The sequence below is a fragment of the Dromiciops gliroides genome, chromosome 4, assembly GCF_019393635.1.
Source record: "Dromiciops gliroides isolate mDroGli1 chromosome 4, mDroGli1.pri, whole genome shotgun sequence".
Classification (NCBI taxonomy): domain Eukaryota; kingdom Metazoa; phylum Chordata; class Mammalia; order Microbiotheria; family Microbiotheriidae; genus Dromiciops; species Dromiciops gliroides.
In genome coordinates this window covers 306,122,278-306,143,956 of record NC_057864.1, presented here as the reverse complement: position 1 = coordinate 306,143,956, position 21,679 = coordinate 306,122,278, and the positions used below count along the sequence as shown (strand labels likewise).

The 21,679-nt window shown below is 39.1% G+C and overlaps 1 pseudogene; it reads right to left on the bottom strand.

Moving 5' to 3' along the window:
* LOC122755060 overlaps nt 1-20,452 on the bottom strand; it is a 79,295-nt pseudogene extending 58,843 nt beyond the window's left edge.
* Nucleotides 20,453-21,679: the final 1,227 nt, after the last annotated feature.

Genomic DNA, 21,679 nt, shown 5'->3' with positions numbered 1-21,679 from the left:
AAAAAGGGAGAGAGACAACTTCTGTTCCTCCCTCAGTTTTAAGCTGGTGTGCTGGAAGTTCGTCATGGTCTCTACCCCCAAAAGGGAGGTCCTTCAAAAACCACTTCAGTAGCATGCGCTCAACTCTCAAATGATTCATCTAAAACTTCCATTTTTTACCACAAGGGAAAACCTGAAAAACCAATAAGAAACAAGGGGATCACAGTATCACATGCTATTTTGACCTTATTTCTTTCTGTCTCTATTGCTGTCTCCTCTTACCCCAGTCCATTAACTATGGGTACATCCTAAATCTCAGGTGCTTTACATTTTCCCTTAGGGAAACTCATTTGCTCATTTGGCTGAAGTCCAGTAAATTCATATCTCCATGTCTGATATCCTCTCCCCTACCATATTTCCACTCTCTCGAAAAACATCTTACTTACCTAGTATATTTTATACTTTGTTACAATTACAGAGTGATTTCATGTCCATTATTTCTTTTCTTTCACCTTTTTTTTTTTTTGGTGTAGGGCAATGAGGGTTAAGTGACTTGCCCAGGGTCACACAGCTAGTAAGTGCCAAGTGTCTGAGGATGGATTTGAACTCAGGTCCTCTTGAATCCAAGGCTGGTGCTTTATCCACTGTACCACCTAGCTGCCCCTATTTCTTTTGATCCTTACAAAAACATAGTGAGAGAGGTGGGTAGTATAAATATTATTATCTTGATTATACAGATGAGGAAGCTGAGGCTCTAAAAGAGTAAATGGGGGCAGCTAGGTGGTGCAGTGGATAGAGTACCAGCCTTGGATTCAAGAGGACCTGAGTTCAAATCTGGCCTCAGACACTTTACACTTACTAGCTGTGTGACTCTAGGCAAGTCACTTAACCCCAATTGCCTCACAAAAAAAAAAAAGGTAAATGACTTGCCCAAGTCTATATATTAAATGGCAGCATCAAAAACTAGAAACATTCATATACCACAAATACATGTCTTACTTTTTCCAGTAAAGTACACCACATCTTTTCTTGGATGACTTGCCAAACCTGAAAGCTAATATGCAAAACTGAACTCATTATGTTTCTCACTAAAATACATACCACTTTCAACTGTCCACATTACTATTAATAGCATTATTATCTATTCGCTTCTAGTCCTTTCTGAATTTAGAATCACAGAGACATTTTAGATTCCTTTTTTTGCTGCTAATAATCCACATCCTGCTGATTCTTTTTCACATATATATATATATGTATATATATTTGTAGAGATAGATATATAAAGATATAGTGTGTGTATGTGTACATATGTATACATATATATGTGTATATGCATACATACAGACACACGCATGTGTGTGTCTGTATCTCTTCATTTCATTTCTAAGATTTCAGTGTGGCTGGCCTCAGACACTTATTAGCTCTATGACCTTGGGCAAGTCATTTCACTTTTATTTATCTCGGTTTCTTCATCCCAGGGTTGTTTTCAGTATCAAATGACATGATAATTGTAAAGCACTTAGCACAATGCTTGTCACCTAGTAAGTGCTGCATAAAGGTTTGTTGTTGTTGCTGTTTTTACTGAGTCCAGGAACAGCATTCTATCTACTATAATACCTAGCTACCTGTAGAGGCAGTATGGTTAGTGGATGGAGCATGATTTGGAAACAAAGAACCTGGATTTGAATGCTGAGTTCTGCTTCTCATTTATCTATATGACTTTGGATAAATCATTTCATATTTTGGGTCCTCAGTTTCCTCATCTATAAAATGAATGTTGGTTGGAGATGAAGAGGAGGTGTCACATGAAATTTAACAAAAAGATAAACTGAAGAAATTTTCTGAAAGATAACCATTTATTAATAGGGTGCCAAACCTATTAATAAAGGATGAATGGCACTACCTCTGACCAAAGACCCAGAATTGAAGATGCAACTCATTTTTTTATAAGCACAGAAGAACAGAACAAAAAATCATAGGATTGACCAGCACCACAGGGGTGAGGGATCATGATTCGTTACATTAAAGAAAGTGGTCATGGCCCACATGTAGGATGAAGCTCTCCTCTGAATCCCCCCCCCCCAGCTGCGTCCTCCCAGCTGCATCCTCCCAGGTATGTAGACTCACTTACACCTGGGGGATTAGATCAGACCACATTTTTAATTGCTAAAGATGGGACAAGGTCAGTTAGTCCAGCTTTTCAAGGAGAACACACAAACTTTGCAGGAAATGCCAAGATAATGTTTTATGAGAGTATTGAAAACAGAGTTTTTTCTTGAACTGACAGTGATCATGGGAAAGGTTAAGCCTTTGGTATCTAACTTTAGAGAGAGGGAGACTCAACTTTGCACATTCAGAGAAAGAAAAAAGATTTAGGTTTGTTACATAGACTACAGAATATGGTTACAGAATAAAATCACTTACAGAATGAAATAAAAATATAAAAAACTTAATCAATGCCTGTTTCTTTCAGGAGGGTAAAATCTAAGGTCCTTTTATGTTCTCTGAAGTCCTTTCCAAAGTTATATCTAATCTAAGCTTGCTATCTAATATTTGAATTATTACAACAGATTCTTGGTTGGTCTCTTCATTTTCAGTCTTTGCTCTGATGCATCCTTTGAACAGATGCTAAAACAGTCTTCACACAACACCATCTCAGTGGCTCACTGGTTTTTCAAGGAATTAATCTTCAGTGGCTCCCTACTGTATGCTACCATCTCAATTAGTCTTGAGGAAAAGTCGGACTTATCTCTTACCACAGAGCTCTCCCTTCCAGCCAGATAAGATTTTCAGTAATGTAGTTCACTTATTCTTACCTGTCTATGGGTCTGAGGTAGTCACACTCTGGGATTGGTTCCTTCTCTGACAGGAAGCACATAAGTGGCTTCCTACCTGAATTAGACATTACTAAGGCTTCCCTGTATATCATGCTCTTCTAATTGTCTGCCTTTCTTTGATCCCCAACTCCTGATGCTTAGTATTTACTGATGTCCCTTATCTCTTAATAGAACTCTCTCTGCAGCCCAACTCTCAATTGTTAGGGTTAGATATCTCTAGGGCCCAAAACCAGCTCTCTTCTCTGCTGCCAAGGGTCATATTCCTTGAAGCTGCATCCTCCTTTGTGTGCCTTTCTCTCTTTATCTGTATCTGTATGCAGTGTGTGTATTTCTACTCCTTCAATTGGGCCACTTGAGCTCTTTTGAACTGATGAACTCAGTCAATAAATATTTAAGAACCTACTATATGCCAGCACTGTGCTAACCACAGGGGATTCTAAGAAAGACAAAAGACAGTCTCTGCTCTTAAGCATCTCACAGTCTAATGGGGAGACAAGATGTAAACAAATATATACAAACAGTCTATATACAGGACAAATTGGAAAGAACTCTCCTATTGCTAGGTAGTTTATGTCTTCCTGGGCAAGTTGCTACTAGATGCCATGGCTGACAAAAGTGGAAGGGGGAGAGAGATATGAGATATTCTCACCTTTCCCTCCTATAGGAGTGGTATCCAAAAAGTGCTGCCAAGTTTTCACTTCCATAAACTCCCCAGGTCTTACTTATTTAAAGCCCCAAGGGATATGGCTAATTTGTTTCTTCAGCCAATTGCCTTGTTCCCTCTGGATTCACTCAAGGGATTTGTTTACACCATATAAAAGCATGGCCACAATTTTACAGTTAGTTTAACATTTTGTTACCATATTAAAACCTCATCATATGTGACTACATCAATTGAATGGGGAGCAGAAGAGTATTCAAAATCATAGCCTCTCTTACACGAGTGATACTTGTGAGGTAATAGAGTAGTAATGAAGTGTCTAAATTATTAGGAGAGCATCAAGTGGAAGAGGAGAAGAATGGTCAAGGGGATTTAATAATATATATCCTGGGCAATATGATTTCAGCCAGATTTGAGAGGAAATAGAAACATAAATTAGCAAAGTGAAGATGTACTATTTTCTTTCTTTTAAAAAAAATCATAGGGGCAGCTAGGTGGCACAGTGGATAAAGCACCGGCCCTGGATTCAGGAGGACCTGAGTTAAAATCTGGCCTCAGACACTTGACACTTACTAACTGTGTGACCCTGGGCAAGTCACTTAACCCCAACTGCCTCACCAAAACAAACAAACAAAAGTATTTTATTATTTTCCAGTTCCATGTAGAGATAGTTTTCAATACTTGTTTTTATAAGATTTCTAGTTCCAAATTTTTCTCCTTTCTTCCCTCCCCTCCTCCCTCTCCAACATAGCAAGCAATCTATCTGATATAGGTTATATATGTCCAATCACATTAAACATATTTCTGCATTAGTCATGTTGTGAAAGAAGAATCAGAACAAAGATATACTATTGTCAAAGGCTTAAGGTGAGAAGTGAGAAAGTCATGTGTTCGAAATGGCAAGCAGATTGACTTGATGAAAATGGAGGGTACATGAGAGAATAATAGGATTGGGATTAAGAAACTAGAAGAAAAGGAAGAGAGAAGAATCAGTGAAAACCATTTATGCTACAAAAGTTGGGCTTCTCAAACCACAGCCTGACCCAAATGAATTCTGAGTCAGGAGGGAGTCTTCCCTAGTTCTTAGTTTTTTCCTCCTCAAATAATCATTTCTAGATTTATCTGTCTGCATATTTTTCCACCTCCAAATGAATTTAAGCTCCAGGAGGGTAAGGATTGTTTTCAATTTTGTTGTTGTATCCTTAGGGCCTTGATCATAAGAGAATTTAAGAGGTGCTTGCTGGACTATAAGATTATAATGTTTTTATAGCTGGCAGGACCTGGTCCATTATAATTCAATTCCCTCCACCCCAAACACCCCAAATCAATGGGCACACTACTATGAGTTGTACACTCTATTTTTTTGGGAGACAATAGGGATTAAAGTGATTTGCCTAGGGTCACACAGCTAGTAAGTGTTGAGGCCCCGTTTGAATTCAGGTTCCCCTGACTCCAGGGCAGGAGCTCTATTCACTGTACCACCTAGCTGTCCCTGAATTGTACCCTCTTAGGCCCTGATTTGTCCCTTTTCAATTTTTGTTGTTTAGTCATTTCAGTTATGTCCAACTCTTCATGAGCCCCTTTGGGGTTTTCTTGGCAATATACTGGAGTGATTTGCCATTTTCTTCTCCAGCTCATTTTATAGATGAGGAAACGGAGGCAAATGGGGTTAAGTGACTTGCCCAGGGTCACACAGCTAGGAAGTGTCTGAGACCAGATTTGAACTCAGAACAATGAGTCTTCCTGACTTTAGGCTCGGCACTCTATCCATTGTGTCACCTTGTTGCCCTTTTCAATAAGTTTTTCCATTATAGCTGTAAGGGGCTAAAATTCTAGCTATACTGTCTAAAATATCTAATGAGTGGTCACCAATAAATTATAAGCTTTAGCAAGAGTTTAGACTTTTAAGCATTTATTAAGGAGAATAAGAATTTGGTGAAGAGAGAGAAAGAAGCCTAGATTCAGCTGTTTATCTCAGGGAGCCAATGTCTCCAGCTCCTCTCCCCGCTGAGGTCCTCCAGAAAGAGAGCGAGAGAGAGCAAGCTTCGCCCCTTCTTTGTCCCACAAGCCTCTTGTGAAACTGGGAACATCCTGTCCATACGCAAACAGAGCTCCAAGCTAATTGGCTGGTAGCTTTGATAGACAGTTCCCACGAGCAAAGGTCACTTCCTGACGCCAAGGAAAAGCCGCATGGCTTGCCTTCAGATGCCTTCTCCTCATGGTGGAGCTTTCCTACAGTAACTCTCCAGCAGGGGCATCATTCCAATTGTTACATAGCTATGTGACTATTGAGTCACCCAATTTCATAGAAAAAGACCATCAAAGTCCTCTTCAAAACAAGAAAAGCCTTGTCCTGCTGGGCAATCCTACTTTTACAGTATCTCCTACCTTAATAATTTGTGTGATAGCTTTCATCGGCCTTTCATCACCCATTAGATTGTTAACCCCCTGAGAGCAAAGACTGTCTTTTGCCTTTTTTTGTATCCCCAGTGATAAGCACAGGGCTTAGCACATAGTAGGCACTGAAATGATAGTTCCTGAGCCATGGGAGTCTAAATACCATTAGAGTCATATCCATTCATCTTAGGGCCACTCCCATTCTAGGGGAATCAGTTTATACTTCATAATTCCCCTCCCAGAGGTTGATCTTCTACTCTTCTACCACCTTTTGTAGTGTGGACTTCTGCTTAAGAGGCACCACTTGGATTTGGAGAATATAATTATCCCAAGGCTGTAAAATCAGGCAGCACTTTAGTTCTTTGATTTTGCCCTGGATGGGGATGGTGTGTGTGTATGTTTAAGGATCTCAAGAGAAAGGGTGATCATGGTAGGGGACCTGCTTAATCCTTCTTTACCTCCTCCTGCTTCTCCATCTTACTTTCTTTTTTCTTTTTTTTTTTTTTGGCAGGGCAATGAGGGTTAAGTGACTTGCCCAGGGTCACACAGTTAGTAAGTGTCAAGTGTCTGAGGCTGCATTTGAACTCAGGTCCTCCTGAATCCAGGGCTGGTGTTTTATCCACTGCACCACCCCATTGCCCTCCATCTTACTTTCTTGAGGAGAAACTCCCACCTCATTCCTGGGAAGATTTGATTCCCAAGACCTTAGCGGGAAACCTCCTCCTAGAGAATGGGAAGTATTTTGTCTATACAGTCAAGTCCAATGGCTAGAAGCACCATGTTAGAAATCAAAGGCCATGATGACCTTCATACTCCTCAAGACTGAAAGACTCCAAGAGGATGTCCATCAATTAGGGAAGGGCAAAACAAGCTGTGGTATATGATGGTGTTGGAATATTATTGTACTATGAGAAATGACAAACAAGATGACTTCAGAAAAATCTGGAAAGACTTCCATGAATTGATGCAAAGGGAAGTGAGCAGAGCCAGGAGAACATTGTACATAGTAAGAGCAATACTGTATGATGAAGAACTGTGAATGACTTAGCTATTCTCAGCAATACAGTGATTCAAAATAATCCCAAAAGACTCATGAGGAAACATGCTATCTGCCTCCAGAGAAAGAACTAATGTTATCTGAATACATACTGAAGCATGCTGTTTTTCCCTCCCTCCTTCCTTCCTTCCTTCTTTTCAAGCGTTCTTATACAAAATGGCTAATATGGAAATGTTTTTATATGATTGCACATGCATAAACTATATCATATTGCTTACCATCTTGGGGATAGGGAAGGGAGGGAAGAAGGGATAGGATTTGAAACTCAAAACTTAAAAAAAGTTTAAAAATTGTTTTAACTTGTAATTGGGGGAAGAAATTAGATATGTACATATATCCATATCCATATATAGGAATAAAAATAAAAGACCAGAAGACTTGCAAACCCCTTACTCATCCCCAATTGCATAAGTTTGGGATACCCTTGTATTCTCTTTCCTCTCTCCCTGAGCTACTTCTTCTACATGCTTCTCTATACCGGAGCATCACCTTTTCTTCTGGGCTAGCTGAGTTGAATTGTGAGCCCTATTAATTCAGCCAAGACTACAGGAAATTAAATGTCTGGCTAACATAGCCTTTAATTCTTCATTTCAGCCATTCATAAGTATATAAATGTTGCCTCTTCCGAACTCCAAATAGCTCATAACTATTTCAATTCATTAATGTAAAATATTAGTAACCAATCCTCTAGTTATTTTCTAATATTGGAGGTGCAAGACCACATTTCTTACATTGGTATTTCAACACTGCTAAGAATTTTTCTTCAAAAGAACTATAATCTCCCACTAATGGGTACATATCTTCTATCAGGGGAATTTCCCAATTGTGAGCTGCTCCTCCTAATTTCCCTATCATAAAAACCACTTGTGCCTGATCTTTTAGGAGACAATGTTAATTCATACTGGCCAAGGAAGACTGATGTCTGCACCCATTGCCCCTTAAAAATGGGTAGTGATATGATGGCAGGTTCAGGTGGGCTGACACTGATGCATCTTCTAGTGGGAATAGCAGTAGTGACATGAATAGGCTACTCTTGCTGGGATGCTATCCTTGTGGTGACATGCAGCTGTTCCCTGAACTTCAGCATGTCAGTGGAAGGAGGAGCAGTTTTTATGGGGCTGGCAGAGCTGGTACATCTGTAAGTCCCAAGCATGCCTCTAGGGTGATGGTGTGACATCACAATACCCATGACAGGAATGTAGCCTGAACTGAGTCTGAATAGCCTTATCATCATCCCAGACTTGCCTTTCTTGCAAAATTGATCCCTTAGTCCCAGGGAAGGCATCAAGAGCAGAGAGAGCAAGCACACAAGATGTCTGGGGGAGGCCAAAGGACTAATAATGAACCATGCTACTCTTCTCACAGAGAGGTAAGACAGATTTAAATTGCATATTGAATCCTCCACTTTTGGACATGGCCATTGTAAGAATTTGTTTTTCTTGACCATGTAAATTTATTATAAGGGCCTTATTTTTTTTGAATTAGGGGGTAGGGAAAGAAAATACTGGTTAATTGAACAAGTAAAATAAATTGAAAAAAAGATCTGAAAGAGAGAACCATAACATATTTGAACTTTTTGCTATCTTGCTCTATCCTAAAACATCAGGTAAATACACAGAAAACCAAAGATGTAAAGAGAAATGTCCTGAGAGAACTACATGATGTAGCCATGTGCTTCTCATGACCCCAAAGTTTGCCCGAGTCTAATATTCATTCTCTAGATAGTTAGCTGACTCAGCTCCAAAACAGATAGGTCATAGTCATTGTAGCCATAGGCCACCTTTCCCTCTCCTTAAAATATCTTGCCTAAACATCTCTTCTGCACAATGAAGTGCTTTCACTAGTGACAGGAGTCATGTTTCTAGCTCCATTATTTCCCTTCCTTATTTTGCTAGTCAAGAGAAACACTAATAAAATTATAATTAATATGACAATGTTCATTAATATTTAAGTAAGACAAAACCTAATTTTTCCCTTTCTGGGACTAGTACATTACAAACTCCCTAGAATCTTGTAGGTGAGCTTGAATGTAATTGAGTAAAAAAAAAAATAATGCACCTAGAGTGGGTATGTTCTGAAAGGACCCTGGTTGAAAAGACACAAACAGACTGGAAAGGATTTGGCCAGCTTTCCCACCCTTCCCTTCATGGAATGAAAGAGAGTAGAAGCACAAATACAGAAAACCCAGAGAGGATCAATGAGGCAGAGTGAGCTGGGAAATGGCCCAGTGAATGCAGAGTGGTGAAGTTTGCTGGCACCATGCCAAGAGGTTCTGGGATGGAGGCTATCCTAAGAGTCATTAATGCTGAATAGAGGGATTTTTTTGCAGCCTGCTGGAAGCCTGCTGACTGACCATGCCCTGAAAGAGTGCTGAACCTGTACTTGGAAAAGAACCACAGTTTTGCTTTTTACCCTGGGACTTCATTAATTCAACCTTTTTGGGGAAGAGACAGACTTTACCAGAAAGGGGACTATAATCATAGCCTCACTAAAAGAGTTTGAGTCATTAATAAGTTCTTAATGATGTCTAATATACATTTTCTTTGTTTAATGTCCTAGTTAGTCTGTTCTTGCAGATAAGTGAGCACCACAAAAGGAAAACTTGTCAGATTTCAATATTGCCCAGAGGTGGATTGGAGAACCTGGTTTGGGTTAAAATTAGCCATAGAGATTAATGTCAGAACTTAACTTATCTGTCAGAGGTCAAATTCTGACATCTAGGTTACACACTCAACTTGACCTTTGATAGGGAAATTATGAAATGGACATATAATGTTCCACAAGATTTATATGAAGGAAAATAATGAACAAAATAGGAAGCAAGGGAGTCCAGCAATACAAGAGCTCAAACTATACTACATAGCAGTAATCATCAGAAAAATTTGGTACTGGTTAAGAAATAGAGAGAATGATTAGTGGAAGAGTTTAGGTACACAATATCCAGAAACAAACAGGCCAAGTACTTGACAAACCTAAAGATCTCAGAAATTGAAGAACTCACTGTTTAACAAAAACTTTTGGGAAACTGGAAAATAGTCTTGTGGAAACTAGTATAGACCAATATCTTATATTAAAATAAACTCCAAATGGGTGTTATGACTTAGGCAAAGGGTGTCATCGATCTTATGTGAGTATGAAGGATGAACAACAACTTGGTTTACACTCCAAAGAGACCAGGGAAAGTGGAAAAGGACTCTACATGCAAAAAATTATTTATAGCAGCCCTGTTTGAAGTAGCAAAGAATTGGAAACTGAGAATGCCCATCAATAGGGGAATGGTTGAACAAGTTATGGCATATAAATGTGATGGAATGCTATACTATTGTGCTGTAAGAAATGATAAAGAGAATGGTTTCAGAGAAACCTGAGAAAACTTGTATGAAACAATCCAGAGTAAAGTGAGCAGAACTCAGAGAACAATTTATGCAATAACAATATAATAAAGAATAACAACTTTGAAAGACTTAGGAACTCTGACCAAAAAAATGACCAACCATGATTCCAAAGGACTCATGATGAAACATGCTACTCACTTCTTGACTGAGAAATGATGGACTCAGGCTGCAGATTGAGTTTCGGGGGGGGGGATATGGCTAGTTCAGGAATTTGTTTAACTTGACCATACTTTTTTGTAATAGTGTTTTTGTTTTTCTTTCTTTCTCAGTGGAAGAGTGAGAAGGGTAGGTGGGGTGGAAGATGGGAGAGAAAGAAAATGGATTTTTTAAATTGGAAAAATCAAAATTAAAAATGTTTGAGACTGAGTCAAAGGATCACTGACAAGGAATTTCACCACAAAAGAATTAGACAGAAAGCAAGGGGAAAAAACACAATGAAGGAAGAAAGAAAGGAAAGAAGAAAGAAGAAAAGAAAGAAAGTGAAAATAAAGAAGGTGGTTTTTATGAGAGAAGCAGGGTTTGCCAACTTGGGCTTAATTTGTCAACATTTGTAATGAAAAGATTATGTTGTAATTATATGTCAATCACAGGGCTAGATATTGTAAATAGTTCACCATGTGTATTTGTATAAATGATTTAATAAGCTATAATTATCCCCATGATGTAAATAAATGATAATTAACTAAATGCTGCCTTAGAAATGAAAGCATGTCTATTACTCTTGCCCTGAAAAGGAATTTCACATTACCCAATCAAACAAATATTTATTGTAGGCATCCTGTTTGCAAGGCTTTGTATTAGACATTGCAAGATGAGAGAAATAACATTGAATTACCGAGTAAGCTTCTTGCCCTCAAGGAGCTTATCTAAATCAAGATGCAAATATTTTTAATGGATTTACTATGTGCTAGGCACTAGAAATAACAGAGATAAAAATGAAATAATCATGGCCTTGGCCTATTAACCTATCCTATCTTTCACGACCATATCAAGGACTTTCAAATAGTGGGTCAAGTACTGATCTAGGCATTAGGTATATAAAACCCAAAATGAAACTGTCCCTACCCTGAAGGAACTTATATTCTATCACCAGAATGTAGTGCTTGCTGAACCCTTTTCAGGGATGGTCATCTACTTTGGGTACCCACCTTTACTGAACTATTAGCTGTGGCTCCAAAAAGCTGTACCATGTGCACTGCTAAACCAGGTTGAAGGTAACTGACAGGTCTCAATCCCACTCAATCTTCATCTGGTGGAATGGGTGGCTGAGAACAATTTGTTCCAATGGTCATGAAAGCAGCTGAAGGAGGTGCTGTGGAGCTTGGTCAGACATCAAAGATGCCAAGGTCATCTGAGAGTCTTTCTCTTTATTCTGCCTGGGGTTAGTTCCAAAGTGAGTCTGGAATGAAATGTGTCTTTCTCTTTTATCAATCCATCTCCACCCCTCGAGGAGTCATGTAGGATACCAGTGGAATTCTTTCCACTTAAGAAACTTTCATTAATGAAATTAAGAAAGTTTTCTTCAAAATGCTCCAAGCTTGAAAAAACCAAAACCAAACACAAACCCCACAAAATGCTCTAAGCTGGAAATAAGAGTTAGATGTGTTTATAGTTTTGGGGCCTGATCTGCTGACTAACTGCCATTATGGGCAGGTATGTATAAGATCCTTGGAAATATTAGTATTACCTCCTTCTCCAAATCTCATCCCTGCTTTCAGTATACTTCTTGTAGTCATCAGCTGGGAAAACAACCCTTTGGTCATTCACTCTGGAAACTGCTTATGCTGGTACTGTAGCCCACACTTCCTCAGCAGCCATAGGTACTGAAGACCCAGAAAGAAGTCCTCGGCACCACTGAATTTTTCCATTAGATTTGCAGCTAAAACCTCCTATAGGTGTTGTCTCCCCCACTGAAATGTGAGCTTCTTGAGAACAGGGCAGCTTACTTTTCTTTTTGTACACTCAGGGCTTAGCATGGTGCTTTACACATAGTAAATACATAAGAAATCCTTGTATATCCATTCATTTATTCATTCATCTTAGCCACTAGAAAACAGCAAACTGACAGAGCCATCTGTTTGTTATACAGATCTGAAACCATCTTGGAAATCATCAGTAGCCAAAATAAGCCATATGACTACTATAGCATAAGAACTGGAGTTCTAGAAAGTCCAGAAGAGGCTTGTGACAGAGACATGTATATCAACATTGCTGCTATAGACACTTATGTAAACATTAGAGACAACATCTAGGGAGTCGAACAGCATTAAATTGTTCCTTGAGGGAATTCTCTTTTTTCTTTAAGCAGTAGAGGTTTATAATTTTGTAAGAGAAATCTGTTCCCATCCATGGTTTGGAATTCCTTGATAGTTAAGTGTTTTCTATTAGCTATAAATAGTATTTTAGAAAGCTAGTCCTTTTTCTAGGTGCTAACTGATATTTTCATGAAAAGCAACAATAATCATCATGTGTAGTCTGCATGTGAGGCAATATGATACAAAACAAAGATACCTGGATTTGAAGTCAAAGGACCTGGGTTGTCAGTTACATCTGTGCCTCAGTTTCCTCATTTGCAAAGTGGGTAGGTATTATAGAAGGCCTCTGAGCTCCCTTTTAGTTTAAATCTGTGATTCTTTAAATGAATTGGAGACCATTCAGTGTAGGACAACCAGGATGTTGAAAGGTCTTGACTCCATTGCACAAGAGGATGAATGGAAATAATCAGGAATGTTTAGCCTAGAAAAGAGAGGACTCGGGAGAACTGATAGCTGTTTTCAGATATTTGAAGGGTTACTAGGTAGAAGAATGATTAGACTTTCTTGGTTTGTTCACAGAGGGCAGAACCAAGATCATTGTGTGGAAGCTGAAAAGAAGTTAATATAAACTTGACATAAGGAGAATCTTCCTAACAAGTTGTTGTTCAGTCATTTCAGTCCTGTCCAAATCTTTGTGAACCTGTTTGGAGTTTGCTTGACAGAGACACTGGAGTGGTTTACCATTTCCTTCTCCAGCTCATTTTATAGGTGAGGAACCTGAGGCAAACAGGGTTAAGTGACTTGCCCAGGGTGACACAGCTAGTTAGTGTCAGAGACCAGATTTGAACACAGGAAGGTGAGTCTTCCCGACTCCAGTCCCAGAGCTCTCCATACACTGCACCATCTTGCTGCCCCAAAGTATTCTTCATGCAAATGCTGGAAAGTCACTTGTCAGGTATATTATAATGGGGATTCCTTTCATGTGTGGGATGGGTTTAGAAAGCTTCTGAGTTCCCTTCCAATTGTCCAGTTCTGTGAAAGAAGAATATAACATGCACACCGAATGTTGCTGAAAATAGAGAATATAAGAATATGAGAAGTGATATGAGTTCAAATTGCAAACTGACACTTAATATAAAATTGAAGGGGTTGGATTGGATGACTTCTAAAATCCTTTCCACTTCTAAATCTATGATCCTGTGAGTCACTGCAAGGAAGATTTATGGTTTAAGTTGTCTTTTCATGAGTTTTCCTTTGTTATTCAATCATCTATAGTTTCTTGCCTAGTTCCCCATTTCACCTAGATCATGAATTTGTATGATACCTGACTAGGGTTAGAGCACCTTACACATAGAAAGAGCAGGCTTAATAGGTATTTCTCAAATTTTGAATGAATCTGTGACCCAATGAATACTCTCCCTCTCTGCATAGCCTGACATCAAATGTATTTTTTTTTCTATTCTGTGACTATTTGTTTGTTTCCCTTGCCTCCCCTTCATTTCATTGGGTTCGCAGTTTTTCTTCTCTGTGTATAGCTATACACAACACAGATATTTGGGAAATACAGTCACCCTTCCATAGGCTCTAGTTTTTGGCACTTCCTGCTCTTCTGCCAGAAGGCTGAGCAGCAGGCTTGGTTTCTAAGTTAGTTTTCTCAGTGCCTCACAACCTTACACATTCTGTTTCTCCCCAGATCTCAATTGGAAAGACATCCTCCTTTCGAGACATTTTTCCCTGCATCTCTCTGATGGCTAACAGTCCCCAGAGTCCAGAACTAAGCAAACCTTTTTTATGTCCAAGAGGAATAATGGGAAAAGGGAATAACATTGACTTGTTTGAATTCATTTGATAAGAAAACCATTGGCAGACTTTTAAAAATCAATTTTCTTCTCCACCTCCACATCCTTAAATTCCTAGATTTTGTCAGGGAAACTTAGCTCAAGTATCACCTCCTGGATGAGAATTTTCCAGATTTCTTCAGCAGCAACTCTCCTCTCTGACATATTGTCTTGTACTTATGCATTTGTTTTACATATAGTTTATGTACACACACACACACACACACATATATGCACAGTTTCTCATGATAGAAAGTAAGTTGCTTGAGGGCAGGGACTGTTTCATATTGTCTTTGTGGCTCCACTGCTTAGTATAGTGCTAGGCATATAGTAGGAGCTGGGTTTTCACTACTCTGTTTTCTCTTATTTCTCCTGGTTGTCTGTGCACTCCTTCTCAGTCTTTTCTGGTGGTTCATCTCCTGCATCATGTGAATGTACCCCCAAATCTTTGAACTAGGCTACCTTTTTGACTCCCTCACTTGGTGACATCAATTCCCATTGGCTTAATGAATTTCTCTGTGCAAATTACTTACAAATTTACACAGCTTCTTCCTGAGCTTCAATCTGGCATGGGCATCACTAGCTGCCTAATGGACATTTCAAACTGGAAGGCCTGTAGGTATCTTAAACTCAATATGTCCAAAACTGAACTCATTATCTTTCCCCTCGAACCCTTTCCTATTTTCTGTTGAGTGTACCTTTTACCCCCTAGGGGTTTGTAAGTTTGGAGTTATCTTTGACTCCTCCCTCTTTCTCATCTAAATCATTTGCCAAATCTTGTCATTTCTTTCTCTACTGTATTTTCCCCATATGACCCCTCCTCTCTACTCAGATAGCTATCACACTAATTTAGTCCCTTATCACTTCTTTACATTGACTATTTGCAATATCCTCATAATTGGCCTCCCTTCTCTTCTCTCTCTTCTTCTTCTTCTTCTTTTTTTTTTTTTGCAGGGCAATGAGGGTTAAATGACTTGCCCAGGGTCACACAGCTAGTTAAGTGTCAAATGTCTGAGGCTGGATTTGAACTCAGGTCCTCCTGAATCTAAGGCCAGTGCTTTATCCACTGCACCACCTAGCTGCCCCCCTCTTCTCTCTCTTCTTCAACCCATCATCCATACAGTTGTCAAAGTCCTTTTCCTAGAAGGTCTGACCATAATGTTTTACATAATTGCACATATATAACCCACATCTGATTGCTTCTTACCACCTCAGGGAGGGAGGAAGGAGGGATAAAAGTTGGAACTCAAAACTATAAATAAAAATGTTTATTTTTTTTTTAAAGAAGGTTTGACCATGTTACTCTCTTACTCAACAAATACCAATGGCTCCCAATTTCCTCTAGAATTAGATATAAGCTCCTTTACTGAGCTTTTAAAGCCCTTGAAACTTGGCCCAGCTGACCTTATTTTACCTACCACTCTCTACAAGCCTTCTTGTTCTTTGATCTTCTATCTTTCCCACTTGAACTCCAACTCTTGGAATTCTTAACTTCTGCCAAGACTCAGCTCAAGCAACACCTTCCATATTAAGCTTTTCCTCCTCTCTGTACCTGCTGCTTGTGCCCCATCCTAGCTACCTCATATTTCTTCTGTACACATTGTATATATGTTTGTTTATGTATATGTGAAATACCAGGACAGAATGTAAGCTTTCATTTTTGTCTTTGTAGCCTGAATGCTTGGCATAGTACCTGGAACATAGTAGGTACTTAATACTTGTCGACTGAGCTACTGAAAATAAGAAGAAAGCCTTCTCAATGGGTAACCCTGGAGTAGGAAACAGCCCATGTTTACATCCCCCAACTGGCTTTCATAGGTATCTATTGCACGGGAACAGACTATAAATGGAAATTGTTATTGCCCAACACAAGAACTTAGCTTTATAAAGTGCTTTATGGTTCCATTTAATTACATGGATTGGGCCAGGGAGGGGAATGGACCTGTGATATTTTTGGTCTAGGGAATTATCCAAGAAGAAACTCCTTCTACCAATGAAAATTAACAATTATTCTGGAACTCAGAGTTTAGAGAGTTACCTGGGGGCCCCGAAAGATTTAAGGGGTTTGTCCAGGGTCATACAGGCAGAAACTGAATCTACATGGAGGCTGTTTCCTTATCTACTAGACCTCACTGCCCCTTTTTAATTGTAGTTTAATTGTGATGCATCCTACTAGGGGAAAAAATGCTTTAAGTTAGAGGGGATTAGTATATATAATCTCCTGACAGTTTCCAGAAATTGCCTCCTGCAATGTAATAGTGCTAAATTTACTTTACTGTGAGTGGAACACATTACTGTAAAAAATAAGACACTGCTGATGGAGAATCTGAGGAAAAATACAAAGAGCATACCAGGGAGTGATTATCCATGCTCTTAAAACTATGACTTTAGCCAGAATTTTCATGAGCAAGACACCACTTTCACAGCTGTAATTATCAAGGTGTATAAATAGCACTAAAATTAAAGCACAGGCATCTCTTTATTCCTTCTGCTTGGGAGAGTGCTAGTAAAGGCTTCACAGGGCAAGACCTCAGTTTTAAGACTCACGTGTCAGCATAGCTGCTGTGGTCAATTTAGACCTGAATGGATTGTATTTATCCTTGTAGTCCTTATGGAAAATACTGGAGCAAGAGACTGTTCAAAATTAGAAAGCAACTTGCTTGTAAAACCCTGAGCTCACCAGCTCCATATTAACCTCTTCATAAACAAAAAGCCCTCTGAGGTGTTCGTGGGGACCCACCCACTTCCAAACTAATATTAATCCCAACAAGTTAGGAGAAAATAAGGCCCGATTTGGACCTTTGCCAACAACTTGAGCTGGATAGTTCTAAAGTTCACAAAAGTTAGACATTTAAAAAAAATCTGTTTCTTTTCTTACCCACCCTGGTTATGAATAACTCAATTCATGGTGCCCTCATGGACACCTGACATGTTTGCAGTCATAGGCAATCTGATAGTCCCAGAAGTCCCTCTCTTCTGAGTTGGCTATTAAATAGAATTTTGAAGAGCCTCAGGGTAAGTTATTTTTTAACTCCTTGTCTTTTCTTTCTTCAAAATAAAAATGACTACCTCTTCAAAAAGTAGCTGGGTGTGAGTTCACGTCTGTGAGGTGTTTGGAGGTCTTTTGTTTGAATGATCTGGGCTTTCAAACAATAGCTGTATTGAGGAACTTCTGAGTACAGAATGTTGTTCCAGGTGTGTCAGAGGCATTTACAAAGGAAGTAGAAACCACAGAATTCTAGACTCAGAGTTGGAAAGGACCTCAAAGGCCATGCAGTCCAACTTGGACCTCGGCAAATATTTCCTCTTCAGCATCTTTGACAAGTAGTCAATTAGCTTTTGTATGAAGGGCTTTCATGATGAGGAATTTGCTATATCCTGGAGGCAGCCTGTTCCACTTTTGGGCAGCTTTGTGCTGAACAGAAATTGGTCTCTGCAATTTCTACCTTTGTATTCTAGTTTGAGGCAGCGAGGTGGTTCAGTGGATAGAGTTCTGAGTCTTGAATTAGGAAGACTCAACTTCCTAAGTTCACATCTGACCTTGGACATGCTTCCTAGCTGTGTGACCCGGAGCAATTCACTTAACCCTGTTTGCCTCAGTTTCCTCATCTGTAAAATGAGCTGGAGAAGGAAATAGTAAATTATTCCACTATCTTTACCAAGAAAACCCCAAATGGGGTCATAAATGAAAACAAATGAACAATACAGCAATTCTAGTTTTGCACTTTGGGGCCAAGCAGAACACGTCTAATTCCTTTTTTGACGCAAGAATCCTTCAGATATGTGAAGCCAGATGTCATGTTTCCACCCCTATTCTTTTTTTCTTGCATAAAGGTATATAATTCACAAATACCTATATAGGTATCTATAGTTTACATGTATAGTTCTCTATTTCTTCTTTTTTTGGTTGTTAAATACAATTCCTAGAAAGACTGAACCATGTAGTGGGTAAAAGGGTAGCCTTGCAGTCAGAAAGACCTAGGTTCTAATCTTGCCTTTTTAAATATATTAGCTATGTAACCATGGGCAAGTCACCAGTTCCTTTGGCAATTCTTTAAGATTATTTAAGATACAGGCTATTTGCTGACCTGCATTAGTGGAGAAAGTTTCTACATTGTCAGCTCCAAACACCAATGCAATCACATGTCTTGACCTCTTCCCTCTGCAAAAGGGAGAAAAAAAAGCTAAACCCTAGGGTGACAGAGCTTATGAATTAGATTCATCCTACATGGTACTTGTATTATTTGTGACAAAATCCCAAATGTGTGGGCTTGGGATGGAGGCAGAAGGATGGAATATTGAAAGAAAGGCATATTGAAACATTAAGGAGGGAAAAGAAAGAATACTGAAAAAAATAACCTATAGGTTATTATTCATATTTATAATGATTGATGATGATGATGATGGTGAGGTTGCTCACTTTGGGTTCTTCTGGGGTATTTCATTTTGCTTTGGAAGGGATGCTCTTCCAGGTCGCTAGGATACCATTTCATAAAGGATTACTGCAGTGCACCAACCTGCCTGGGGAACAGCATATTCCTTGTGAAAATCCAGATGATTATGAGGCATGAAGAATAAGGGTGTGAAAAACTCTGGTCCAGGAATAAAATGTTCTAACTAATGATTGATGTGGAAAGAGACAAGGTCTTTCATCTCACTCCTGGCACTGAGATTTTGTGCCAGACCTGGCACACTGTTGGTACTCAGCAGCTTCTAGATGCTTCGATACATCAAGGATCTCCAATTTCCTTTGTGTGGGTACTCCCTCTGTTGATGCAGATTACAAACCCTCGGGAGCTTAGTAGCTGACATTTGGAGAATTACTGTGATTGACAAAGTCATCACCCAATGGCCAAACTAGTAAAGAGCCTCCATGAACTTAGGCAGATTGGTTCTCTAATGATAGACTGCACTTATTGTTTCCCCCTCCCAACTTTTAGGGCCTCCTAGGGTTTATGCTCCTCTAGTTTAGCCTTTAAGGACTCAGGGTCACCTCTAATCAAAGGAGAGGCACCAGAAGAGGGCTCTAGTTAAGAAAAAAAAGTATTTGTCAAAGAACATTTCTTTAGACTTCCTTTTTCCCGTTTTCTTTGTGCTATTAGTATTTTTATGTGGGGTTAGAGATAGCATGATGGAAGGAAATAAATATTTATTAAGCACCTACTATGAACTAGGTACTGTGCTAAGAATTTTTTTAAAAATGTTTTTTTTAAATTTGTGTTTCACAATCATCCTAGGAGGTAGATGCTATTATCCCTACTTTACAGTTGGGAAAAGTAAGGCAGAGACTAAGTGACTTGCCTAGGGTCATACAACTAGTAAGTGTCTGATCTGGATTTGAATTCAGGTCTTCCTGACTCCCTTCCCAGTATTCTATCCACAGAATCACCTAGCTGTCTCAGCTAGAGTTGGAGATGATAGAACGGAAACTTCTTGGGTACTGGGACTGTTTCATTGCTGTCTTTATAACCCCAACACATAACACTACATGTGACACAATGTTGCTAAGAAAATGTTTGCAGAATTGAATTGAAGTTGAGTTTTGTCCCTCTGAAGTTGTGTTGGCATACATACATACATACTTATACAGACACACATACACGCATACACAGTGTCTCTGTAGCCATTGGCAAGTCACATAAACCTTTCAGTATTCCAAGCCACACTTTAAGACTAAAGTTATTGGAGGTTCTGATTTATGTCACTAGTGAGAGTTTGCATACTGCAAATTCCCAATAGCAAAAAGCAAACAAACAAATCCTAAGTGCTGCCAGCTAAAAATAGAACGTTCCAAAAGATTCTGAAAGGGTCCTGCAAGGAAACCTTTTTAGATCTTTGTTTGAAAACCTTGCTCTAATTAAATATGTTTTGTTTTCTTACCCCTCAGATATCAATCACCTCATTTCCCACTCAGCTACACTGTTTTTGAAATGTTTTTGAAAATGTTTTTAATTACTTTGACTTCTCCACTATACTTCCGGTAAACTGAGAAATCTCATCATCTTGCAAGATTTCATCAATCTTGGTATTCATACCTCATCAATACCCTCTGCCCTTCTGATTGGAGGATGAACCATGAATCCCTTAATATCCTTTTAAGGAGAAGAGGCAGGAGAGACACTCTTTTCCCACCTGGCCACACTCATTTTGGACTTCTTTAACTTTTCAATACCCACCCCACTTTCAGCTTTCTTTTGATTGTTTCCTTACTGGTTAGATTATAAATTCCTTGAGAGCAAGGATTGCCTTTTTTCATATGTATTTGTAGCTTTAGGGCTTAATACAGTGCCAGATACGCAATGAGTACTTAATAAATGTTTATTGACTATTACCCTGTCAAAATTGCAGAATAAACAGCTCTTCAAACCCCTACAGAGAGTGAAGTGGCCCCATGGATGATATTTACATTGATTTTTAAAAAAAGAAGCTTCCACCCCCTTTTAATTTTGCCTGTGTAGACTGGAGACACATGGCTTCTAGGCCTTTTGGCTAAGATCAAGTGCAGACCTGAGCCACACAATTGATTAATCTTCAATAGGTTAGTCTTCACCAAGTCAGGATGGGGGATGGGGGAATCTCAGAAAACTGTTTACAAATAATCTGGGTTGAACTAAGGGAACCTTGAATAAAGGGATAAACCCATACCCATATTGTGACTTCTAAGTTTCTCTCTTGGGTAGGTAATAATGGTGATGATAACAATAATGATCATGTCAGTTAGCATTCATATAGCACTTTAAGCTTTGTAAAGTGCTTTACAAACATCTCATTTTATTCCTACAATAGCTATAGGAGGTAGTTATTGTTATGATTTGCATTTTACAGATGAGGAAATTGAGGCAGACTGAGCTTAATTGACAGCTATATGGTACAGTGGATAGATTGGTAAACCTGGGGTCAGGAAGAATGGAGTTTAAATCCAGCCTCAGATACTCATTAGGTATATGAACTTGGGAAAATCACTTAAACTTCTTCCTCAGTTTCCTTATCTGTAAAATGGAGATGATAATAACAATAGTATCTACCTCCCAGGGTTGTTGTGAGGATAAAGATAAGATAATGTTTGTATAGTACTTTGCAAATCTTTTTTTTTGGGGGGGGGGCAGGGCAATGAGGGTTAAGTGACTTGCCCAGGGTCACACAGTGTCAAGTGTCTGAGGATGGATCTGAACTCAGGTCCTCCTGAATCCAAGGCAAGTGCTTTATCCACTTCGCCACCTAGCTGCCCCCATACTTTGCAAATCTTAAAGGTGTTAGATA